The sequence below is a fragment of the Aphelocoma coerulescens genome, chromosome 2 (genome assembly GCF_041296385.1).
Source record: "Aphelocoma coerulescens isolate FSJ_1873_10779 chromosome 2, UR_Acoe_1.0, whole genome shotgun sequence".
NCBI lineage: Eukaryota > Metazoa > Chordata > Aves > Passeriformes > Corvidae > Aphelocoma > Aphelocoma coerulescens.
The window spans coordinates 75,304,640-75,331,734 of record NC_091015.1 but is presented as its reverse complement, the minus strand read 5'-3'; the positions used below and the strand labels follow the sequence as shown (position 1 = coordinate 75,331,734).

Sequence of the window (27,095 nt, the reverse complement as noted above, 5' to 3'; positions counted from 1 at the left end):
GTGCAAGGAAACTGTGTTATCTGTCACAGATTACTGTAGGGTTCAGGTAGTACAGTAGGATCAAACAATGTGTTTGGGGACTTGATTGGAGATAAAAGCTTCCTCTTTTCCCCTTGGAAAGGGGGAAAAACTGGAGCAGTATACACCACTGCTTGTGACCTTTAGTTACCAAGGGAAAAAAGCATTTTCCCATTGTTCCTTACATGTCTATCTGTTTATACATGGGCCAGGCCTGTATTTTCTAGTGCTTTATTTTTGTGTTAGGAAATTGTTTCTTCCCCTTGGGAGACTCTTCATCCTCCTTTTGAGGGTAAATAAAGAATGCTATTCACCATAACAATAAGTCTAGAAAAGTAACAGAAAACAAAATGTCCCTGTGTACATTTTGAATAGCTGAAAGTTGATTACATCAATGCTCTGTTAATCATCTTCAGATTTTAATGCCAGAAACCAGAAGGCTGTGATTTGTATGAACCAGAGGTTGGGACTAAGAGAAAGATCAATAGGTTAATCTAAGAAAATGTAGGCTGAATGTGTCTTGAGTAATTTCCTAATAGAAGTAACCACTGGTATGCAGAACAGACTGCTGTGGTCCACAGAGGATGTAAAATAAAATGTGTATTTTTTTTTTATTTCTCAAAATACTACAGAAGTTATATGTGAAAAATACAGAGCAGAAGAAAGAACTTGTGTTATATCCTCATCTCCTCTATGTCTTGTGGTCCATGTCCTAGGGGTCCTTTATTGTACAACATTTAAGATACAGAGCACACGGGGTCAGGAAAACAGTTAATGAACTCCTGTATGTACTGGTTATCCCTTTGCTCCCCTCCTCTGATAATGCAGAAGGTCAGAAAACTCTTGATGATGTAACCTGGAGCTCTACCAGACAAAGAGGAGATTGTAACAGAGAGAGTCTAAGACTTGCCTTCCTGGGCAAGATATGGCATTCCCAGAAGTGCCAATTTCTTGTCTGCAGATCATGAGCTGGAGACCTGTTCCCGTGCTGTGCAAGTTACTGCTACTGGCTGAATGCCAGCCTGTAGTATGGGGGATCCCCTTGTGAAATTTCTTCCAAGAACTAAATATAAACTCCATTCATTCACTCTTACCTGAGAACATTGGAGTTAACTAGTTATGTGCATTAACTTTTAAAAATCCAGTCTGAGGTAGTTCAAAGAGCTCTTAACAGTGAAATAAAAATAAAGTCCTCTTCACCTCAAATGTAGTGGTTTTAGGGTAAACTTCAGGTATTGAATCATCCATTCCTTTGCAAAAGTGAATGATTCTAAATTGTTGGAGCAGTTTCCCTCTTTTCATCTAGTGATCACAGCAGCATACAAGAGGAATTCCGTTAATATTATGCAGGTGAAGGAAAATAGGAACTGACCTAAAATAATGTAATGTTGGGTAAATCATTGGCTAACAAGGCAGCATGTACTTAAGACTGCTTCTTTCTCTGAACAACATCCAGAATTTTAGACATAACCTTAAAGATAAGGAAATGGCTTCTGGAATGGTTGTTTTACTGGATGCTTGTTGAGAATGAACAGAGTTTTACACCTTTTGGAAATCCCTTTTACTTAAAGCAGCTGTGACTGTCAGTCATTGGCAATGCTTATAATGTTTTGGGAAAACTGATTATAATTCTTACATATGCAGATATTAAAAGGAGGCAGAGTTTTCCCTGCTGTCAAAAGCTAATTTTGTTTTAAAGTGACAAATAAAATGAAATTCTAATACATGTGGGAATTTGAGAAAACCAAACATATTATTAAAAAATCGTCGGAAAAAGACACAAGGCAAATGTGAGTATTCCATCTGCAAATTTCAAATTACTTCTTAGACTGTTGCAGTAAAACAAAGTTAGTACTGCTAGTGTAAAGGCATGACATGAGCTTGGCTTTAAAAAAAATTGTGGTAATTTCTTGTTTGTTTTATGTTGCCTTTTGATTTCTCCACTTTTTTTAAATCTCTGGACTTCACACTTTCAAGTTTTCTCCACAACAGCAAGGCCTATGTATTTTATAAGAATTGTATATGTACGTATATATTTGGAAAAATATATGATTATTGGAAAACTAAATGACTTGAGGAAAAGGGCCTTCAAGAGCAACATCAAATACTCTGAGATTCATAATAAAGTCTTAGGAGCTGGCAGCATAAAATGAGGGAATATTTGCAAAGGCTCTTTAGCAGTGAATAGAGGGAAGGCCTCTGGGACAGTTAGGTTGGGCTTCTGTTCTGGATGACCTTGTTCTCCATTGGGGTCACTTCTCCACTGCCTGTAGAAAGAAACATGGTCTCACCAGGCTGGAGATGGGTTTTGTGAACGGCTCTTAAAGGGAACATGAAAGGAGACTTTTAATGTAACAAGCTGCACTTCTAATCCCACGCGTCTGTAGTGATCTCAGGATACATGAGGGCTGTAATTCTGTCCTGAATGAGATGTGCTGGTCCAGCCTACCAGAGAGCTAACACCTACCGTGTGCATAGATCTGTACTGAATAGTTGCTGCTGGATACCTGCCGGAGTTTGGGAAAGGGTGATAAACATGTTTGTGACAGCCCGTTTGATACACTGTGACACTAATAGCTGGAAAGAGTGCTCCGTAGGTAGGGAACCGCTGTGCGGAATTAGTCAGTCACCAATCTGCTCACAGCGCCGTACCAGGAGTAGGCTGCGAATTTGAGCCAGACAGTTGGTGCTTTCCTGTAGGCATCCAGACAAGCCTGTTCCGAGATGACATTTGCTATGCTACAGATATGTCATGGATCATTTTTCACAGCCCTGTTGAAGTGGCTTATTTATTATCATCTGTTCTGGTGTTATATCCTGGACAAGGGAGAACTGTTTACCACAGTGCCAGGAATTCCTTGTTACTGTGCAATCTGATTCCAGGAGAAGGCTTAGGATAAGGCTCATTGCTTTCCTCAAGGCTGCCACTGCTACTGCAAGGCACTCCAGACTGAGCCACTGAGTCAAATCCCAGGAGTTACAGCTGAAGTTAGTGGTTTGATATTTAAGTGAATGACCTCTAAGTGAAGAAGTACTGTATTACAGCTGGTGGTGGGGTCAGTAGCTCTGACCCAGGAAGAGGTGACTGGTCCGGAGAGATGGTCCCGAAAGGGATCGCCTTCCCGAGGCCCAGTGTCTTCCTCTCAGCTGCTGGCAGAGGGGCCCTTGCAGAGGCTGTCAGCTCTTAAGTGATTCTCAGCTCGTGATTTCAGCTCAGCTCTGCAGGGCACCTCCAGGCCAAACCAGACCAGAGAGAGACGAGAAGGCCCGTGTGGCTGGTTCCGCACAGAGGTAGCTTTATTGTGGGTCCCCTCCGGCGAAGGGGAAAGCCAGGGCCGAGCTCTCACCCCCCACAGAGCCAGGGGGCTTCCTTTTATAGGGATACAGGGGATCAGTGGGGGACCAATGGGTTACAGAGGGTCTGGGACAGACCAGGGGGTTACAGAAAGATCTGCATAGTGTCTCTCAAAGGATTGTGGGTCCACTTTTCCTCGCCATGACCCAAGAAGTGGTTGCCTTTCTAGGGAGTCCTGCTGGGTGATTGCGAAATCTCTTGTCTCAGCAGAGATCCCTCCAGGGCAAGGGCTGGGCATATCCCACAGTACTGGATTCGTCATCATTCCACTTGCCTCAGCTTTAGAAATCAAATACCAAAATTGTTGCCAGCAGAAAAATTTGACCTTGGGGGTAGGCAGCTCTGTCCACTCAAGATTTGCTGAAGTCAAATTATCAAGAGCAGTGATTCTCAGCTATGGTTTACAGATTGCTAGCGGCTCGCAAAGCCACGCTGCCTTAAAAGGTTGGTGTTACAAGGCAGTATGATAGCCCAGAGTGCATTCAGAAAGTTGACAGTGATCCATGAACAGGATGCCAAGGAATTGCTGCCATTACTGTGCTAGAGCATGGAGAGTTTTCAGTGTTACTTTTCACAGGGAGAGGAGCTAATGACTTTCAGAAATGGTAACAGGACATGGTGGTTGTGTTTTCTGGACTTAGTGTGTTATTCTTACAATTTCCTTTCCTTGCCCTGTCTCAGAATAACACTTGCTACTATTAAATACTGTAAAAACACATTTCTGGGCAAGTCACTCACTTTTCTCAGGGTCTGCTTGTCCAGTTTGATTTGTGTTGCTCTCATAGAATATTATTTCCCAAAATTTCTACCATTATGGTTAATTAATTCATTGGCTAATACCTGTCATCCAAGATGACTCTGTTGTTATTAGGTTTATAGATTGATCTTCATGGAAAGGAGATGAGTGCAAATGGCAGTTACTGTGGGTAAAAGTGCACTGCTGTATGTGCTGCAGGAAATCCCACTGAATCTACTGGAGAACACTTATATTCAGTGCACAGGTTTTAAAGCGACCCAGCATAAGAATGCCTTTTCTTCCAGTTGTTGTTATTGTTGTCTGTATGAGGGTAGGACTGAGAGACTCCAAACAATAACGTGGCCCCATTGCACCAGGTGTTGGTGACCATTGGAAGAGGGTTATGATGGAAACAGCAGATAAAAGCAGTCATCTTTAGTCTTCAGCTGGAAGGTAGGATAGATGGTTTGCCTGAGACGGCATGGAGGTGAACCCACCCCTGTTTTCCTTAAGTACAGAGATTCAGCCATTTCCTTCTTCCTGTTAACAGCCCAGCCTAGGACTGGAACAACACAAGATGGGACCTGCTGGGGAGGAAGCTTCCCATGACTTGCCTGCTGGCTTCCAACTGGTGAAATGAAAGGCTAGCAACCCACATGATTAAGGACAGAAGGTGAGCAGACTGCCTGGGGGAGTTTTGTGTTCTTAGGAGCCCTTAGGTCAGACCAGGAGAGGGTGCCCGTTTGCCCCAGCAGCTGAGCACCTGCTGGGGTGTGACAGCACAAGTTCCCCCAGTTCACAGTTAGGAGAAGCTGCATGCCTGGGACTGGCTTCCCTGCTTTCACAGGAGACATTAGTGGTGCCCTGACCAGCAAGGTGGCTTTCAGGGCAAGTGGAGGTGCAGTCTGTTGTGTCAGGAGAGGGCTCATAAAGCTTTTTTAAACATCGTCACATCTTGGTTATCTGTTGGCAATAACAGGTTTTCCTGTCAGAACAGTCAATGCAGAGGTAGAAACAAGAATTCAGCTAACTAGCTAGAATAAATGATCTGGGGCCTGTGGCAATGCAGTGGTATAAAGTGTTAAAAAATGGGCTGAAGACAACTTCTGAAGAAGTGTTGTCATTTACTGAGAAATTTACTTTGCCAGCTAGTGTAAGTCCAAATATTAAACTTGTTAAGATTTTTTTTTTTTTTAAAGCAACTGTAGCATGAAGGAAAAAAATATAGATGTTGAGACTTTGTTCTTTTTTTAAAATGGAGCCTTGTTACTGAGCCAGAACATGAAAAGTGTCTAGAAAGAGAACGCAAACAAATTAATCCGTTCTAATCCAATAGAATACAAAAGTAGGCATAAAACAATGGCTGAACAAAATGAACTCAGTTTTATAATTCCTTTACTATGATGTAGCAGTAGTCAATAACAAAGGAAATTCATTTTGCTTTGTTCACTTTGTGATGTTTGTTAGATTGGCAATGTCCTGTGAAAATGCTGTACCTCAGACAGCAGAATACAGCTTTTTCTAGGATGTATATCTAAATATTCTTATTTCTTGTGTGCTTCTAAAAAGGGAAAATTAAGACATGCTATACTGTACTCCTAGTTCTAACCTGCTATTTCAGATGTTTTAATTTGCCAGACACAAGTGAGGACTCATTAAAAGATTTAATATGTGCTGCCCCCATTGTTTGTGATAAACATGCACTCTTGCCTGCTAGTCAGAGAATTGCAGTGCTTAGGTGGTGTGTATATGTCAGTCTGGTTTGGTGCTTCAGGTTATTTTTCACTGTTGGCTGAGGTTAACTGGTGAATCAGAGCGATTCTGTGCTTACAGCTATATAACCAGAAGCATAAGTTGACCTGTAAATGGTTGTTAATAGAGCAGGAACATGTTTATATATTTTTGTTAGACCTGCCTCCTAATGAAAAAGTCATTATGCATTAGGACAGATTGTATTAATTGTTTATCTCTCCTTCCACATGGTGAAACCAATCTTTTATGAACTCACAGAATGTTTCAACCAAATTTGACAGTGGCCTAGGCTTTATTTAAGTGTCTTAAGTTCTCAAAAGTAGGTGGTCAGGTAGAAGGGAGAAGGCAGCAAGAAGGTTTCCAGGCTGCAGGACTCAGAACTCGGAGCCTATCAGACCTCTGAGTGCCCATGGTGGAAGGACGCCCTGAGATGCAGGTTCTCGTGGAATCTGCTGCTCACAGAGCTACTTGTCTGTAAGGAAGACAAAAAGTGCTTACCAGTCCTGATAAATTCTGCTTCTGCTCATGATTCTAAATACTTTTACATTTTAAAAATATCTGCTGCTTTCGGTTAGAGGGAGAGAGAAGGAACACTTAGGACTTTGCACACACCAGTGCCATAGTTTTGTAAATGTCTGCGCTAACCATAGCAGTGTGCTATCCACAATGGGAAGTCCCCATTCCTGGCCTTCCCTCTGCTGCTTTCCACCACCCCTGTCCTGGCTGCACCAAACTGTTTTCATGTGAACTCTGGCTCTCAACACCTTTCTAACCTCTTCTTTTTAGCTGGGCTCATTTTTCTGCAGATTAGTGAGTTGAACCAGCACACAGAGATAGGAATCAGTGTCCTTACTGCACTCTTCCAATTTCACAGAGTCTGTTCCCAGTCCCCAGCATGGTGAGACATGTGAATGTCTTAATTCAGACCCCTCTGCTGGCCTAAGAATGGGAAGCAGAAACAACCTAGTTGGGATATTGTAAGGCCTGTTTTTGCAGCTATGTCTCACAGTTAGTTTGAACAGAATCCAACTGAACAGGAACTCTGAGGGTGTTTTCTTCTCTACCTCCTCATTCTTTAACAATGATTGCTATAACCTGCTGCACTGGTGGAAATTACTCAGGTCCTCCAATGGCCCCAGAAAGGGGACAGGGATTAACTGAAGCACTAACAGCTGAAATGGCTACTCCACCGAGCAGAAACAAAAAGAGACATAGAAAGTGACCTTGGTTTCTGTGTGCTCTGCGTCTCGCAGCTTAAAAAGCATCTCAGTGCTGGTTGTAGGATGCTTAAGTAAGTAACAGTGCTATCTGCTGTGACCTCACAGGGGTTCTCAAACAAAAGCTGGATGTACACATTTTGCTATTTGTGTGATGTCTGCATGCATGATAGTTGTCTTGGCAAAGCAGAGAATGCTTTCTTTAAATCTGTTACTTTTGAATTAATTTTTCAACTAATTGCCTTTGTGCAGCAAATTGCAGTACCTTTCTCTTGTATTCAGGGAGCAATATACTGCTTGTGGCTAATTTTAACATCTCTGTTCCTGCGCACAGAAAGCTGAAAGATTCTGCTTTCTTGGCAGAAAACAGCAGCAAGTTCAAATCCTGTTAAATTGAGTCAGTAGAGTGATTTCTATTGCAATGGGAGAAGCATTCGGAGGTAGCAATTGTACCAAGCTCACACCTAAGGCAAAGAAAAAAGACTGGCTACTAAAAGATCCTGACTGAGACATTTTCAAAAGTGCCTTAATCTCCTGGGTGTCCAGCAAACACTGGGCATCTGCAAGTGAGGTCTTGACATGTAGAGCTCATTATTGCTTTGGGGTGGGATGAAATTGAGTCTAGAGCTGCCGTTCAGCCCTTCAGCTCTATATGTAGGGATGCTGAACCCATGGTCTGGGTGCCATATCTGCTGTCTGTACACAGCCTCCTGTTGTGTTTTTTGAGTGTCTCATAGGTCTGTCAGTGTCACCTTATGAGGAATTCTCTTGGTCCTGGTGACCCAACTACAGCAAGTAGCTTGTTTTGCAGCACCAGCCTTACCACCCAGTTTCCCACCCACCCTACCATCTTTCCAAGAGTGTGCCCACCACATAGCTCACTGACAAAAAGCTACAGTATCAACTGCAAGGACATTTTAAGTAAACACTTGGCTTCACTAATGTGGAGTTTTGAACGATGTACACTGACAGTGCCAAGACTAGCCACCACAGCTGAAACTCGTGTACTTTGTCTTTTATCACTTTCTGACAGTGGCTCTAAGTAAGGTTGTTCTCACAGTCCCGCCTCAAAGCTTGTGTTTACTTCATAGGGCATGGAAGCATGTCACAAATTGATTTTGATGGAAATAAGGGGACAAAAAAGTACACGTTCTCATGTTGTATCTCTTTGCTCTGGCGCTATGCTAATTCACTCACTTTGCCGTGCTTCTGTTTTGTAATGTATTCCCTGTTCTCTTACTCTGTTTTCCTGGCTGGCCCACCTTTGTTAAACATCCATATTCAATCAACAAGTAAACCATCAAATGAGGAATCCTGCAGTTCAAATATGAAACTCTGATTCATATGGGAAGTGGGTTTTTTGAATTTGCTTTAATGAAAGCAGTCTCAGCAGCTCACAGACACAAAAAAAACCCCCACACATGGAAAATATGCGTAAGCTGTTATTGCTTCAGCTTTGAGGAAAATGTTTATGTTGTGCCGTGGTTAATACAAATTAAATTGTTGTTGTTAAATCCCCAAATGATTTTGTTTTGTTTTGTTTGGGATAGGCCCATGCCTTTCTTTATTTGTAGGAACAAGCAGAAGACAGAAAATGATCTTACTGAAATGATTTATTGTTTTGGTTTACAGCCATGAAAGGGAATGGCATTTTCAAGGCTGTATGTGTGCCCAGCTGTTGGCAGCTCACATTTCTATGGTCAGAGGATAAGATTATTCACAGAAAAAAATATTGATTTATCTTCTATCACACTTTAAATGCTCATTAGAAGTTAGCTCCCAGCACTACCAGTCAGGCTTTGTTGTTTTGCGAGTGTGAAAGCTGAGGTGCACGTGCAACTTCTCTTTTCTAAAACCTGATCATCGTAAGCATACTTGAACACATTTCTGCCCTGTTTTCCATAAAGTTTCTAACATTTACATTGAATTTCTGAGTGAACAGAATAAGAATCATACACAATTTAGTTTAAGTACAGTCTACCTGTATTGCTTCCAAAACTATTACTATTCCTTAAAAGAATAGCAGTTTCCAGATTTAAAACACTGACAGAGGTTGAAACATTAACATACCATTTTCCCCCTTTTGCTTTGTGAATTCCAAATTCAATTATGCTTTCTGGAGACTGAGTACAGTCACATTTTAAATTCAAAGGCACAAGTACAATTTATATGGGCTGACTGATTGCTGATCAGAAGAGAAGGATACCATTTCTAAGTGTAATTTTCATTTTATTCTTCGCAGTTACTAGCTTCTACTGTGGCTTTGGAAAGAAAATGTTAGCAGCAGTATCAATATAAAAAACGGAGGAAATAGCATTATTGGGAACAGAGTAATCTGGTCTCCTTCCTACCTCTACTGTCCATCTGCCATGGGCTAGAAGAAATTATTGGTGATAAGGAAAATTATACCAAGAGAAATTTAAGTGCCTCTCATTTATGGGGCATGTAGAAGTCAAGCTGAGTGTCCAGGTCACTTCTAGATAAATAAAGAATGAATAAAACCTGCAATACTAAAGTAACAGTAGGAGCAAGCCTTGTCACTATCCTTACCTTTTGCCATAAACATGTGTGAGTCAGGGCAGCGAGGTAAACTTCATAGCATGACCTGCAGGGTCTTTGGGGCCAGCATAGAATATTAGTTCTGAAACCATGGAAAAATCTCTCTGTCGCTACTTCTTTGTCCTTCATTTTGCAGCAGTTTGCTGAACAACAGCTCAAAAATCATGAGCTTTTCCTAAATTTTTCAGAATTGTGTGTATGTGTTAAAAAGTTACTTGTTTTTTTCTTTGTTACTTCTAGCTCTCAATTTCCTCTACAAACAGAAATAATAAAATTTTCCTTTTCAGTAAGGTCCCTGAAATTTTTCTATCAGTGCAGTAACTTATGATCTGGAAAAAATTTAGACTTGTTTAAAATTTCAGTTTTGCAAGAAACAGAAACAGAGTCCTCAGACTTTGGGGTTTATTAATGTCAGAAAAAAAAAATCAAAACTTCAATTAGTGTTTTGGAAATATGTTTGATAGTGTTTGATTAAAAAAAAAATCATTATTAAAATAAGCCATCGCTTTCAGGGCATGCAGGATTTTATAGTGTAATAATTTGAGAAATTAATTTGAGAAATTAATTTTCATTCCAGTGAAGTTTAAAATCAGCAATTAAGGGTTGAGCATACAAACTAAGCAACACCATGGAAAATATGGAAGGCTTACAATTTGCTTTGTATTATCTGCTGGACATGTGGAGCTAGGAGACTGCAGATCACAAGGGGTAGTGAATTCAGTTGTTGCTTCTAAAAAGGACTTCTGATTCTCTAAAGAGTTGTGCTTTTGTCTGAGAGAACCCTTGGCATCTGCATGATGTACTGGAATGTATCGCCTTACTTGCAAAGCTGGAACTGTGTGTTATGTTCAAGAATTCATTTAATAATATTTTTTCCATGCTAGTTTTCTGGAAGCTTCAACTTTACATGTTTATTTACAGATTAATTGAAAATAGCCTTGTATACCTTTTCATCCATGTATCATCTCCTTCAGCGTTTTAAGGGAACTTAAGTATTCTTATTTGGTGTTATTTTCTTTTTCCTTTTTTTTTTTCCCCTTTCTTTTTTGTTCTTTTCCTGGACTCAGGTAGTCTTTTCTTAAATGAGAAGAAAGTTGTTTTGATTTCCTCCGTTTTCTTTCCCTTCCTTCTCCCTGTCTATACCTCTCCATGGAATTTGACTAGCAGAACCAAGATTTTTGTCTCTGTAATCATACATTGTCAACAATGACAAGAGATGTAATTAGGTTCATAACCAGATTATATAATAGAATCACAATCTCTCAAATGTTTAATTCCATTGGCTGAGTGTCCAGACAGCTGACTGTAATTGCCAAGTACATAAATGTTTGCAGGTCTGTTACTGGTTGCCATAAACTTAAGTAAGACTGATTTGTAAAAAAAGTGATATTCTCCTGGCCTAGATTTTAAATAGACATCTTTCTATGGCAAAGATTCAGTCCTTCTAAAATCGTCATATATGCAAGTATCAGCCTCAGATTTCAATAGAGAAGGATTCTTAATTTTTAGACTTGTCTTGGGGTAAGTTCTCAGTCTGCAAAGTTAAAAGTTCTGTCACTTAAAAGGCAAGAGAGCACATAGGAACATAGCTTACTGGATTCATCTGAACAAGGCTGAGTGGACTGGAGAAAGCCTAATGAATTAAACAGGCTTTTGAAATCGCTGGTATTTTAAATAGCAACTTTGGGCCAGTCCAAAGACTTTAAGTGGTGTAGTAGGCCACTGTTGGAGGCTGTAGTTCTTAAGAGTAAGGGTGAAATCCGGGTGCCATGGAAATGAATAACAAAAGCCCCAGATCTCAGAAAGGGGCCATGATTTAACTCAGCATCCAGCTTTTTCCCCCTTGCCAAAGAAGACACTAAAATGCAAAGCAATTTCAAGAGAGAGCAAAGGAGACGAGAAACTTTCCATGCGAACAGGCATTGATCAAGCAGGCCATTTTATAAAGAAAGACGTATAATGAGGGCTTACTCACAGTTAAGGGAATTTTTATGTCCCAGGGTTTTTCCAGTTTTCCCAGATGCTAAGTCAAAAACAAGGCAAGAGGAAGAAGGCGGCCATAGAAAGAAATACTTTGGCTACTTGTACGTTGCAGAGAATCAAGTTCTTGTGCTAGTTTTTAAGTATTATATGTCCAGAGGGAAATAGCAGAAAGAAACACAGAATTGTAATGAAAGTATAAGTAGACCCAGACCAACGGGAAGCTCAGTGTGATTCTGACAAGCTTTAATTTGCCAAAACCTTGCTTGTGCTGCAGTAGTTTCCCTTTATCCCCATAGTGCAGATGTCTTTAAGAGTAGGAGGCATGCTCCTCCCATTCCAGTTTCCTAGAAATGGATGAAAGCTTAAAGATTTCCACATGCAGAGAGTTATTTATTTATTTATTTATTTATTTATTTATTTATTTACTTTCCTCACACCAGCAGACCTATTTCTCAATCATAATTTTTCATTTCTCTCTCTTTGCCAAAGTCTTTTACAGTTCCTTGCCACTGGGGGCGATCCAACACAGATATTGCCGTGGCCAGTCCTTGTGCTTTGCAAGCACAGTCCTGGGGAGCTCGTGACAGTTCAACCAGCTAACTTGAAGAAAGAAATGAATACAGTCAGGCCACATAAAAACAACATCTACTGTGTTTCACTAGAAAATGAGATATTTATCTCTGAGGAAGAAGGAAAGATGATAGCAACTTTAAGATTTAAATTGATCCAAGTATATGATGCTAAAGATCCTAAATGGTTTCAAATTGCGGAAGATTATATTGTAATTTGTATATATTGCTTCCGTAGGCTGCTGAGGAAGCTAATTGCTATACATCCTGTGGTTAAGTTATCATCTTTCTCAATGACTGAAGATCATAATTTTATCTTTAGGTGAGTTTATTGCTACCTGTCTGTTATGTTCATTTGTATGCTGGAGCAGTGCTGACAAGCGTCCTGTTGTTCCCTGCACAATTTGTGTCAGCCAACCAGGTTAGTGAAAGAGTCACCTCTGGGAAACTGCTATAGAGGAAATAAGCCCAGTACCCTGAGAGAGCAAGTTTTCTTTTTCTTTTTTCTTTTTTTTTTCCAGTGAATAGAGGCTGAGGCTGGAAACAGGGTCTTGGGCTGGGTTCATGTGCATTCCAATCGAACTGACTGCACATTCACAAACAACAAAGTGTGTGATATCAAAGCAGGTGTTTAATAACTGTACAGCTGTAAGGGGAGATGAGATATCCCCGTGGTGTTGGAAGAAGCTGGTGGTTTTGTTGAGCAGCTTTCACCCTGATGTACAGTGACTCCATGATAAGAGCAGCCTACATAGGATGAGTGCTGAGAAGATGGGATTGCTGTTTGCCCCCATTTGCCCTCACCTCAGCCATGGGAGTGCTGGCACCTGGAGGAGCAGTCACACACCACCAGCTTTGTTCAGTCTTATATTTTATTCTGTAATTGGTGTGCTAAATACAGATCAGAGAGACTGCTAAGGAAACTTTTGTTTCCTTAAGCAGAAAGGTAAATGAAACAGTGGAAGGATTTATTAATTGCCAAATGAATTTATTCTTGTGATACACAGTGTGAAAGACTATGCCAATTCTGCATGTGGAGCACCCTGTTAAATGGTTGGGGACTGATGGTAGAGACAATAGGCTCTTTTGCTACCTTGTCTGCTTTTCCTTTTGAAATGTTCTCATAGTCTTCTTTTTCTAGCACAAATTTGGATCTCTTGCATATAAGAGGCTTTTCTTAGCTTGCTAAAGGGAAAAGCACATTGAGAATGACAAAGGGAAGATGCACATAACTACGAAGAAAGGGAAACAGAAGACCACAATCAAACCCCAAGACAAAAAAGAGAATAAAGTAAATGTGTATGGTTGGTTTTTTGTATTTCTGATTGACCCAAATGAGACAATTCTTCAGAGAGTGCTCTGTAAGGAGTGAAATCTGAGGAAAAAATGCTAGAATAAAAAGAAAAACATATCTTAGCACTCTTGGGTGCAGAATCAGTTTACAGGGGAAGTGAAATCAAACCCCCACATCTGAGTACAGCCTCCAAAAATGTTAAGGAGTATTCAGTTTGGGTTTAGGCCTAACTTCAGATTGGATGAAACTCCAGGTTTTCTCCCAAAGTTTACCATTATTCATGATAATTAAAGGTAAATGCCAGGGGTTGTTGTCTGTATTCACCAAGACAAGATGAAGTGAAGGAAACTCTTCTTGATGCTCTCCTTAAAGTCAATAATGAGATTTGATGTCAACACACTCAAGCAAATGTTGTATTTAGAGATTAGGGCGGGAACATAGCTGGGCATCGAGCTGTGGGAATTAGGCTGGATAAGAGGCAGTTTCCAGTGAAGGTGGCCAGATGTTTGGGCTGCTGGTTGAGAAGATGTGGGCTGGAGATGGATGTGGGATAAAAAGAGGGGAGGTGACTTAAGAGGTGTTAATTCTTGGCAGAGATAGTGGCTGGGCATGGCACCACTGTTGGACAGCTTGTTGATGGGAATCATGAGACATTGGGAGAAAAGATGTCAGATAAAACAACTGCTCATGTTTCTGAACCTCTGAATAGGTTTGGGGTTTTTATGAATGTTGATGGTGACTTGGCTGTACAACAATTCTTGCTTTTGAAACATTGAAATGTAAGACTGTGTCACTTTCTGCTAATACACTCCATTTTAAGTAACCTTTACAAATAAATAGGTATGCTAATATGTGTGTGAATAACAACTTCCCACACTGGCCAGCCCTCCAGGCAGAGAGAGGAAAGCATGGGTGAGACTGTCCCTCCTCACAGATGGGATTCAGTTAATGTAAATGGGTGATGCTGACAGACGTACATTAGTTTGGCTAAAACTTTGGAAGCTACCTCTGAAATCCAAGTGTCAAGGTTAATCCTGTGAAATGCGAGATATCTGCAAAAAACAGAAGTGAGCTGTTTCTCAGCCAATTTCTATCAATATTCACATCCTGGGCTGGATGGAATGGCTGCAGACAGATTTCTATCCAGTTGAAAAGTCTGGACAAGCTCGTGCATGCCAGCTCCTAGCTTGCCCTAGGAAGCTGTACAGCATTTTTCTACATGCACAGCATGGTAGCTGATCCAAGGAGTACCCAGAGCAGCTCCTGTGTTGATTAAACCAAAGGGTCCAAGGGCTTGCAAAGGCTTAAGTGAAACCTCACTGCACAACGTATTGGGATGGCAAAAACTTGGAGCCTTTCAGCTTTGGAATGAAAATGCTTCTGATGTGGCTGTCTTGCTCACTGGCTGTAGCAAGGAGCGGGTTGTTAGGTGCCCTCCTGCCTTTGCTGCGCCGTTTGGGTTGCGACACGCCTGGGCCGTGGTTGGAGGGGAAGGAAGCCGAGCGCCCTGTCTCTGACTTTGCACCACATGTTTCAGAGCGCGGTCGTTCACTCTCACATTTTACAAAATCAATTTCCATTCTGTCATGGTATTTCACACATTTGTGTTCTGAATAAGTTAGAGAATATTCTACAACTTACAAAAATAACTTTAGTTTTAATTTTTCCTGTTACATGAAGAAACCTATCCATACTTTATCTGTTACAGATGGAAAAACTACATATGGAGAAGTCAGATCTATTAATTAGTTTATAGGCACAAAGTCCCCTAAAGAGTGCCATGAATCCATGTGTTATTCTTAAGAGCTGTCTGAAGTACTTGCACTGAATAATTTATTTCAATTTAGCCCTGTTTCTGCTGTTAATTATCCAAGATCAGATTTTGCTTTTTGGAATTTTATTGTTTTGGGGTTTTTTTCTTAACAATTTTCCCCATTTACCTAAATTCACTGAAATGCTCTCTGAATATATTTCAGCCTACTGAGGTATTCAAGCCGTCAACACTCATTGAGTGTGTTCTGTTTTTTCTAGTTCATGATAGGATGATTATTAACTTCTGTTGTTTTTAATCTTTCAGCCATTATTTAAATCCTAGGAGAATGAAGAAAGGGTGAGGAAAGCAGAAGAATCGGAAAATCAGCCACATGAGAACTCCAAACTGTATTACTGTCTATTTCATCTTTGAGGACTCTTTCAGGACCGTAGCTAAGAATGTGGCTCTGTTGCTCTAGGAAAAGAGGGCCAAATAGCATCTTCCCAATGCTCTGTAGCTCTGTGGTGTTGGAGAGAGTTAGACTCAGGTAGGCAGGAGCATGTAGTGGGATCAGGAAGCACTTATTTCCATGCTCAGCCCTGATTACTGTTCCCTGAATTCAGCAACTTTAGGCTCCACTGTGAGATTCTTTCAGCATGAGAGACAAGAAGGGCCAGGGCAATAGGTTGGGAAAGAGTTGGACAAAAAAGGGTGAGGTAGAAGAGTGGCAGTAGTTTGAGGGTTTTGGTTTTCGTTGTGGATTGTTTTACATGTGAGGTTTTAGTTGGCCTGTTTATAAAATAAAACCAGCAAAATGTATGGCCTAGTTAAACCTTCATACAACAACATAACAGGGTAATGTAATCTGTACCCTTATTGAATTGCTGTTAATTTTGCTTGCTAAATTAGAATTATTCATGCACTCTGTGCAAAAATGCTTTTTCAGCATTTTTGGTGCATCTGCTCTTGTATGGTGTAGCTGTAGTAGTAGTACTGGAAAAGCTATCCTGAAAAATTAGATTAAACTCTACTGAAATCTTTACCACTGTATCTTTTATTCTTCTAACATCGCCCTGTGAACACACCAGCAGCCCTGTGTTAGGTAACGTACATGTTGGTGGGCACTCATCATCCCAGAGCACAGGGCCAGATCTGGTGAGGATCTGCAGATACTTGGAGATAGGATATATTTGCTATTGTTCTCAAGGGCAAAATGAAGTAACTGATGGGATTGGCAAGAGCACTGGTTGCAGCTTTAGCATCAGAATAACTTCTAAAACCTGTCCCTGATCCTAGATAGACAAGAACATCAAAGAGGACTGGAGGAAAATGTGTGTAACTGTGTCTTTCCCAGAGGACCTCAAAGGAGAAAGTAACTTTCCCAGAATTAGCCAGAGAATCTGAAGCAGCGTTGGACTTCGGACCCAGATCTTGCAGTATGTTGCCATAAACACAGAACATAGAAATGCTTTTGGACAGTGAATGGGGAAAAGGGTCAAAATTCAAAGTAGTTCACAACTGTGTCTGAGAAAATATTTGCAGATACATCCTCTTACTCATTCCTCTGTCAGTTAGTAGTAAGTGTTGCATTTGGGGCTCTGTAAGAGCTGAAAGATTTATTTGGCTGTATATGATTTATTTATTCAGGTAACTCCCTCTGGTACTATTTATGTAGTTGTGCATTTTCATATTCGAGTAACTTAGTGAAATGCAACGTGTTGATGTACAACTGGAATGTTAAGCAAATAAACAGTGTGTTGGGCCCCACTTTTGTTGATTAGGTCATGCTTTAATTAGGTTTTCTGTATGAATTCATATCTCTTGCTGGATATTAGGACAGGCAGCAGGCTCTTAATGCTGCCACAACTTGGCACTGGGACTTCTGGGTTACCGCCAGTCCTTGTACACAAAAACTGTGTTGATAGAATGGTGATAAGGGCTTGGGGGAGATAAGGGCTGTGTTTCAGCCCAATGGCTTGACCTTGCTCTTGTTGATCCAACAGCAAGAGTCCTATCGATTTCAGAGTGTTTGGGACACACGAATACATTTTCATTCTGGAGAGCTGCATGCAGGCAGATGGGAAGAACTGCTGGTGCTGATGCAGAGTGCAGTTTGTTGATATACAGGTGCCTGTTCTTGCGCGAATCAGTCCTTCCTTTGGCACGGCAGCTTTATGTATCCGTGTTTTGTGTGTGAACGCAATGTTTGTCAGGCACTTGTTTGGCAGTCCTGGAGACAGAAGTTCTCTGTGTGCTGGGTGTCTGCCTTGGTGGTGCTAATTCACAAGCTGTGTTGCAATGCTTGCCTGGGTATCAGAAGGCAGGTCCGAGACACTGGGGAGTGTTCACCAGGCCTGTTAACCCCATCACGCTGTAGCCACACACTTGAGTTTGGTATTCTCATCACCTAAATTCCTAAATGTACTTCTAAGGCACACTCCCTTCTAACACAAGCTGCCCAAACATCTGTGGCGAGACTAAGGAAAACATGGAGAAAAAGACCCGAAGATGAATATTTCAGCAGAAACGTGGGAAGGAATGCAATGTAGCTCACGCAAAACCTTCTGTAGTGTATGCCATAAATTAACACAATATAAATTTATACATATTTACACCACATAGACTAAAATATATAAATCCTCAATACTCAGCCTTCTGTAGTAGGTGTAAGCAAGCAGTCCATATGTTTAGCTGATTTCTGAGGAGCTCTAGGGAACAAAATGTATCTTTGTGGAACTTGTGATATTAAGGAGATTATAAACTAGGGTAATCAGTGCAGTTCTCAAAAAGGGTTGGCTTTTCTGCAGGCTGAAAACAAGCAGCCATCTCCTGATTTGCTATCTGAGGCTTTAATTCAGCCAGGTGCTAAAATACACATGGAATATTTAAATGCATGAATAGTCCTATTGATGTTGAAGGCCCAGAGATCAATCCCCACTCGCTGGATTTTCCTGGCTTTAGGCTGCATGAGTCCATTTTCCTCTTCCATTTGTGTACTTTCATTGCAAATACAAGCTTTTAACATCTCGTTAGGTACCAGGTGTTTCCTTTTCCACCATATCATACTGACTATTCTAAGCCAGTAACATATTAGCCCCCTTTTGTACAGCTGTACAGCAGAGAACTGGTTATCTAACATTTGTTCTGTCTCTTTTTTAAACGAGAAGAGAAAAATTTTTGGTATGTTTAAGATATGACATCTGAAGTCTAAATGTCAGGATTTTCTTCCCAACTATACCTAGTTTCCAGGAATTAAGAGGAATCATGTGATTCATGAGTAATCTTTTGTGATTTGTGTGTCTGAAATGCTGGGAAACCCTCCTTTTAACAGGGAAGAGGAGGAGAATGAAGGAAAATGGGGCGAAGAAAATGGAGACATTGTTTGTAGGTTTTATGATAAACTGTCCTGCCACTTGTTCTTCAGCAGAGAGACAGGTTATTGGCAGCCTCTCACTTTGGCCACCTCCTCATACCAGTGCCTATGATAGCCTAGAAAGTCTCTAGAGATGGAAAGGAGCCCTTCCAAAGCCCAGTTTTCTGGTGCTGCTGTACCAGCACAGTTTTCACCTTACACTAATGTTCTACTTCCCCATTAAAAAACGCCTCCAAAAGTATCTGATCAGGCCCAGCATCTCCAAGCCACACCACCAAGCTGACATTCTAGCAACACATGATAGTGTGCAAGGTATCAGCACAGAGGGGTGCAGCCAGGGCCTAGTGGGGATTAAGACTTCATGTATGTGCGATGACTGTGTCCTGCTTTGTGGCTCTGGTACTGGGAAAATCTCTTAGTAGAAATATGAGCAGATACCAGCAAACCTAGAAGAGTCTGGGTTCATGCCAGCTGCTGTATGATGCTAGTTTAAACTTCTAAAAGTATCAAAAGCTATGTACATTAAAGAAAGTCTCAGAACCTAACCTGCACTGGGCCATTTCAAAAGGCATGTCAGTATTTCCTGCAGCTGTATACCTCCTTTGGCAGGGCTGCAGACAACAAGCTTCTCATCACCTGTGGCTCTCTGCAGTCAGGGATACGGATCCAAGACCCAGATATCCTTCTCAGTCACTTTGGGAATAGACGCAGACAAGGACCAAATGGAGGGGATGCTCTTCATAGGTCAGAGCATCCTACCCTGCCCTTCTTTCCGGGCTGCGGAGAAACTGTGAAATGTGTGAGCAACAAAGACTGCCTTTCCAGCATACCACAGGAGTGCAGCCCTAGTGAGTGTCTTAAGGTGTCATCTCCTCCTGATGGAAGGTAGGGTGATGGGAGAGAAGCAAAGGCAAGTGGACTTTGATGAGGATGATATTGCAAGGAGTACCTGGCAGTCAGAAGTTAAGCATCAATTAAATTTTGGGCCTTGATGGAAAGAAGTAGTCCCTATTTTATTACAGAAGGTGAAAACCATGGCCAGTATGCTGAAGAGAATCACAAGCCTTTTTTTTTGCAAAGCACTAGGAGCCAGTGTCACTCTACATTACAACAAATCTAATTTTCTGTGTTGCTGATGGCCAGTCATAGGATATGTGATTGCAGCACTCAGCACTGCCCTGTCACCTCCCAAAATACCTTTTTTTTCCCTTTCCTATTTGTCTATATGTAAGAACATACCCCCCTATCCTCTGGCACATGTTCATGTACAGACCAATTATTATGGCTGCACTGTCCACACAAACTGAGATGACTAAATGTGCTCTTCTGACTTAGAGGATTTGGACCTTGTTGGGACAAGGCTGGTTATGCAGAAGTGAAAAACTGCTTTTGCACAGACCTCTCTTCTCTTCCTTGCTTATACCCCCATTAGCTCAGTAAAGTACAAGACGTTTCAACAGTGCTGGGAGAAATAAGGTTTCTAGTTGCTCTCACCTTTTGCCAGTGTTGAGTAAAAACACAAGTCATTTGCTCTTTCATAAATATATGGGCACACAACCTTTAATGGAATGCTTTGGTTCTCCTGGTCCTTTATGTGGACATAAGTGCTTTGCTTTAACTGGGAAGGAATCAGCTAGAGGGGTGAGAAGACCGTTCAGTCATTTGTTGACTTTAGCTCATCCTATCTGCAAAATTATATTGGGCCACCTTTGTGCTATCTGAACACTCCTAGTCTGGTGTCATCAGCCTTTGACCTCCAGTAGAACTGCTAGCAAAGATGGTCACGACTTGGAAATTACTGAGGCAGAGGTTTTATCCCTGCCAGCTGGACTAACAAACTTGCTCTAATGTCAGCACCTGAATGAGGCATGCTTGCTAACCTCTTTTGGTAAGAGTCTGACCGATAGAGATCAATAAAGTATGCTTATTTACCCATCATCTTATGAATCTGATAGGAGAGGATCAGTTTGACACTTCATGTCTAAGTGGATGCAACCTCCTTGAAGAAAAGCAAGCAGCACCCAATGAAAATGCAAAAGAGAAGGCTAGTGTGGTATATCTTTTAAGGCATTAAGGCAAACTAGTTAACTTTTTTTTTTTTTTTCTCAAAGAAATATCTTTGGTGTCATTCCAGGGGTACTAATGGAGTCCCAGAGGAAGTAATTTCAACCCTGCAGTCTCAAGAGTTGGGCTTCCAGCTGGCTGTGTACAGATATACTTAATCTAAATGTTGTCCTTACTGGAACAAACTCCCCTTGGAGTGATTCCCATCTAGTCCATAGGGAGAACCCAATGTCCAAGTGTGTTCCCACAAATGACCCAACATTAAGTGTCAAAGGATAAGACCCAGCAGTGTTCAGAAACTCTCACCCACACACATTTCCCTTCTGCTGCCCATCCCTTGCCAAAACCTAAGTGCTTCAGCATGATTCTGTTACCTGTGTTTAGTTATGATTTGCTGTTCTATTCTGAGGGAGATTGGTAAGCAGCATGAGTTTACATGGAAAAAATGATTTTTTACATTTTTTTCCTTTAGTAATGTTTCTCCCCTTTTTTCTGCTCTGTACAATTATTATGGTATTGTTTGATTACTTTGCCCTTTTTTAATCCCTCTGTGCAGACCAAGCATGTTGAAAATGAAAGGCAGCATGTAACCTTCTGAAGTCACTAATTGTAGTACTGCAGGTGAGTTGAATAACAGACTGGTAAATTTTGCTCTGAAGTTCTTTACTGAAGTTTAAATTGGACAACAGCAGGACAGAGAACAAAAGCTATTTCCTACCTGATGTTCTTGGAAACCTGTTCACAGTTCATCATGGAGGACTGCTGCTGTACTTGAATATATTAAAATATGGACACATGAATGACATTGATACTCCACAGTGGAAATAGCTGAGCCTTTTGTATTTTTACCATTGCATGAGACGTAAAATAATCTGCTTCCATCTCTAAATGGAAACCCTCCAGGGAAGTTTTGTGTACTCTAAATAGCATCTCTGTGTGATCAGAGACTTGGCTTCGTGTGCATGTAATGCATAATAGATAAAGATACAACAATATAAATGCAGATTAGAGGTTATTCAGTCAAGGCAAGCATGTTTTGGGGGTGGGAGGCAAATTATAAAAATGCCAAACAATACAGTATTGCTGCTATCCTTTCTGGCAAATCTCCATATTTTGCCAAAACGTTGTTATAATTCTTAGCAGCAAACAGGATCTATCTCATAAGTACATACGTCTAAACCACTTACTGTCCTTATGTGTACACTCGGCAGATAATCACATTGACTTTTCTCTAGCCTTGTTGCATTGAATATCTATAGCTATTTTGAAGTGATCTCAGTGCTGAAAATAGTCTACCAGCAGATATGGATATAAACTTTCATAAGAATATTTACATCCTCGAAACAATGCATAAACATCAGTTGATCAAACCCATTAGAAGCACTGGAATATGAATAAGTAGTATTAATCTGTTTTCTAGAGTCACACAGAGAAAAGGCCCCCAGCTGTCTGAACACAAAGAGATAGGTCTCAGCTTTGACTTCAGCAGAGCCAGTGGCTTCTTAGTTGGGTAAATAAACTCCATTATTCTAGTTGTTCAAGAGATGATCAGAGAATTTTCTTTGCATTGGGGTTGTCTACATAAAAAAGTTAGTGTTCATGGTGCTCAGATGGAAACTGATAGCACAGTAGCTGTGTGGACTAATTCTTTCTGTAAATTCAGTGATAACTCCCTTTTTAGTGGTAAGAAGGTGACCTCAAATTAATGCTCTTAGAGGAGCATCTCTCATCTTACTGCTATTTCTATCTTTTTGTGAAAATGAGTTTTCTTTTTATCTCTGTAAACTGTATGATGGAAGAACCAATGATACACTTCACATATGGTCATACTGTAATGAGTATGGAGGAATAAAGGTAATTTCCTCTCCTTAGATGAAAATTATGGTACAGTTACTAAAAAAGAAGATGAGCGAGAGAGGCTTGCTTATTACTATTCTTAAACACTTCCCTTTTGACCCAGTTGATGTTTTAGAGGGAATCAGTGGTTACAGCAAGAAACCACTTCCTACTTCTGGGTAGGAGGCTCTGTAATAGGAAAAGAAGTTGTTTTATGACCAATTGCAAGGGAACACACATCCATTCCTGCAGCAACAGCAGATAGACATGTTTTGTTTGACCCTAACTACATGATACAGATTCAGGCAAGTAGTGAACTTAACAGTATTCTCTAGGGATATCTCACACTGAGCTCCCATTATGAAATCCTCGGCCTGGAAAAGTGTAAGTCCCAGCATTAAGTGTAACCAAGGACCTGCCTGTATGTGCACAGTGGACTGGCTATAGGGAGATAAGTGAGTGGCTGTGAGGTTTTGCTGTTTAAAAAACTTCTGTAGTTTGTAATCTCAAAAACTACACCTTTTTTTTTTCTTTTTTTCAATTGAAATTCTTTTTGGCTTTGTTAGGGGTCTTGCTGCAGAAGAAGACATAGGCACCTCGACCTCAAAGCTTTGTCCAAGTCAGGATCTCATCACAGACTGAATTTCAAGATTTTCTTCCATTCTGTAAAAGGCTTTGCATTCTTAGCTTTTTACCAATTCTACCATGCTATTAGGCATTGCTAGATGAAGTGGTACATTATCTTTTTCAAATTTACATAAACAAACTTTGGTGGAACAAGAACAGAACGTTAAACACACATCCTTGGGCCACTGGCTCAGCTGTCATTTTCTGTGTGCCCTTTAGCCCAAGAAGCAGTTAAATGTTTACCAGTAGCTAAAACAAGAGGCTTTACTAGAGCTTTTGATTCTGCTACTTAGAGCAGAGGCAGAAAATTGAACTGGTGAGAGACTAAAGCAAGTTGATGGTTAGGGCTCTCCTCTGCTAGTGAATGTGTATTGCACAAAGTAAAGAGGGGAGTTTGAGGGTACCCGGGACAGTGGCAACAGATGGTAGGTTAGTAGCAAAGGGATGCTCCCAAATAAGGAGTCTCCTGTTCTTAGGCAGAGAAATGAATTGTCCTAAGTGCTTGGGTATTTTATAAGTGGGGTAAGTATAAGTAACAGTTTTGTGAATAGTTTACTGAAATAGGATACCCATAGCTAGTTGAAACTGCCTGATGAGCTCAGCATACATTTACATACAGTTTGCAATAATCCAAGCTACACTCATTGGCTAAATTTGTTAATTGCTGAATTTTGCGCCTAATTCCTGTTTCACCCCACTTTATGGTAATTTTGTGCATTGTAATATTTTGCCCTTCTCTGTCAAAGTCATTTAAAAATGAAAGCAGGGATCCAGAATGGCTTTTAAAGCCCTTCATACATGCAGAGCCTACTTCCAGTGTATGTGGGGGGCCAAATTCTGCCTTAAACCACAGGTTTTTTTCTGGCCTCTATAGGAATCTAGGACTTTTATCTTGGAGGAGAATTTACCAGTGAATAACCATCTCAGTCATGCCCCCTGAGGTTGCAACAGGTGTGTGTAGTCACCACAAATTACAGCTTCATGGGAAACCAGGAGCAGACAAATGAATGCAAGCCTGGTTTGCCACTTAGAGAGGCCAGACCAAGAGTAGGGTGAGTTTGATTTAAGAGGCTCTTAGCACTAGTGCAACCTTGAATGTTGAAGACAATTACAAAAGCAGGGTTCATTCATGCGGGTGCAATTGCTGTGTGCTTGAATCAGTTTTGAAGGTGGAACTTTAGCTTCTAGATCTTGTCAGAAATTTTTGAAAGAATCTACCTCTCTGAGCTACTGCCGGTTTCCTATTGTGTGCATATACAAAAATCTCATTTTGAATCTTGATAAGCTCTTGGCTTTAATAATGTCTCCAGACTGCAGGTTTCCTAGCTTATTTATCATGCACTGAATAAAAAAAACCTCTTTTTGTTGTTGGTAAATTCACTGCCTTTCAGTTTCCTTGAGTATCAGCTTGCTTTGTATTGTCTGAGGAGATAAAGGGGAACACCCCACTTAACCTCTCAGCATCATTCTCTGCTTCCTTTTCAAGTAATTTTTGTATGCCTGTAATACTGTATAACTTGTATAAATGCTACCTTTTAAAAGAAAATAATGAAATCTCTCTGTATCCATATAATGAACTCTCTCTCTGTTACATTTCGCTCCCTAATAACATTGTGTTTTTTTCCATTGAGGGATGCCTTATTCGGTCGTTCTGACAAACTGCTGTTGTCTTGTAGCAAAATTGTTCAACATAGTGTTTTTACTGTTTTGTCAATAAGCAAAGGAAATAAAAACCTTATGGGATTTGAACAAGAACATTCACACTCCGTATGTGAGCTGCGTTTGAATTGGAGTGTGGTGGGGAAGCAGAGTATAGTATGCAACCTGTTTACTGAAGTGCATGCCAGCAAGTGAGATTTCATTCCTGTTTGCTAGGATCTCACTTTAGACCCATTTTCTCTCTCTTTTCCTTTGCACTGCTCCCTCACAATATTTGATGCTAGCTTTTTAAATTGCTAGTTTTGGACAATTTTTTTTTTTTTTTTTAAGGGCTTATCCTTACACTGGACTTCCAAGATCAAATTATGCAGTATCCGCTGTAACGAAATGATCTAGTAAGACCTGCTGTTCCTCGGGCATTATCAGTCAGTTGGGAGCTCAGCAGCAGGAAAGAGGTGGATGTATCTCTGAGCTGAGTACTTGAAATCTCTCTGAATTTAGGCCCTGTTGTCTTGGGGTGACCTTACGATGTGTATCCCATATCGCTGCCTATGCCCAGAAATTAATTTTTGTGCCTTTCTATGCCTCTAAACTGAGCCTGAGAGGGAGAAGAAAAAACTGAGCAAAACTTTCTCAAAGCAGTTTGCAGCTTGTTCAAGGTCACATAAAGATAGGAGGTTTTTTTTCCCTTCCCAGCCGCAGCAGGGGAGCGAGGAAGCACCCGGCTTGCGGTGTTCCAGTCAGCTTTTGGCCAGTTGTTTCAGTTTCTGGTTCTCCGGAAAGAGAGACTGAGAGTTGGACTTTGCTTTTTCCTTCTCTAGAATTCCGGATTTTTCTCCCTTTGCTACTGGACTGCTTTTCAACCTCAGAGCACATCGGGAGGACTTTTCGTCGGGCACAGAGGGCCTGGCCCTGGGCCAAGCCCCAGCTCCGAGGAGACCAAAGGGAGGACTCTAACGCTTTCCCAGGTTTTTCCTCCACAGCAAAAGATTTTACCATTTAACCTCATTTTCCTTTCCCGTGTGTTTGTTAAATAAATAGTTTTATCTTCTTCACTTTCCTTCGAGGAAAATTTATTTTTTTTCCCGAACCTGGTGGGGGAGGGGTGGTTGTGCCTTCTCTCAGAGTATATATTTCTAAATTTGGCCAAACCGGTACACCTCTCTATAACTGAATTTCAGCTTTTTGATGATGAATTAACGAATGGTTTAAAATTGTGAATTGGAACTATTCATATTTTTCTAATCACATGAGGGAAAGATTGAATGCGGGAAACCTGAAGTTGATTCAAGTGACGCAGTGTTATATAATATGTATTAAGCCTGTGGAAGGCATTGCCATGAGCTATCCACAGATGCTTCTGAGGATATAAAGAACTGCCTTAGATAAGATTTAAACTGTTTCAGGGGACTGTGAGTTCAAATGGAATAAGCCTTTCATCAATTATCTGCTGTTCCTATGTGCCAATTATTCATTAACTGACCACATCAGGTAATATTACTTGCTTGTTTCTGGCCACTCATTGGAAGCACGGAATCAAATGGAATAGATTTTATGCCAGTTGTCTGCTCTGATGCTGCAGCTTCTGTGTTTGCTATCAATCGTGAGTTTAGACAGGTTCAAATTATGTTAATTAGTCTATTTTGATGTCAGTGTTCCCTATCTGTTGAGACTGACACAGCTCCACCCACCTATTAATGAATATGTTAATTAACTCAGACACCTAAATATGGCTCTGGAGCCAGGGGAATAGTGACAGCTGATGGCCCTTCAGAGCATAAATGGTTTCTCACTACGATCAATATTCTCGACTGCTGAAAACGCTTCTTACTTTTTTGGACTTCCACTCACTTAATCTCCCTCTGGCAGCTGTTTACAATACTGAAGTGCAACCAAGAGTTCAAGCAGAGTAGCCTTAAAAGCTGCCTTACTGACATCTATAGAAAAGTCATCCAACTCAGCTTTCATCTTCAGACAGAAGGTCAGAGCTCACAGATTTTGTCATTTGGCTGCTTCCATTTTGACTCCCTTTCCCCCTCCCCACCCCATCTAGCCAGTGGGTTAAAAGGCTGCTTAAAACACCCAGTTTATTTCTTGGGGCATCAGAAGTCCCAGATACTCTGGAGATCAAGAAAGTACAAAAACAATGTTTCAGCGTTCTCAGTTCCAGATGGACCTGTTTGCTAAAGCTGTTTGCTTGGTTTCATGGGAGGAACAAGCCCTGTTTGGAGCCGGTATTTATGCTTGGCTCAGAAAGGGACAGGCAGGATTTGGGGTTAAAGTGATTTCACCAAGAAGAC

At 40.9% G+C, this 27,095-nt stretch overlaps 1 protein-coding gene across 13 annotated transcripts in view; it reads left to right on the top strand.

Moving 5' to 3' along the window:
* The window catches only part of ATXN1 (ataxin 1), a 343,223-nt gene that overhangs the window by 43,599 nt on the left and 272,529 nt on the right, over positions 1-27,095 (top strand). For 3 of the 13 annotated variants that reach the window (XM_069008042.1, XM_069008041.1, XM_069008043.1), the window contains one exon: positions 4,660-4,782. The exons of 1 other annotated variant lie outside the window; for it this stretch is intronic. The gene's annotated coding sequence lies outside the window, so the exon portion shown is untranslated. Of the gene's footprint in view, positions 1-4,659; positions 4,783-12,109; positions 12,341-12,427; positions 12,611-12,710; positions 12,760-15,560; positions 16,277-16,532; positions 16,994-21,229; positions 21,284-27,095 lie in introns of those variants that run through there. 9 more of the 13 variants (XR_011149133.1, XR_011149130.1, XR_011149128.1 and 6 more) reach the window with 9 other exon arrangements.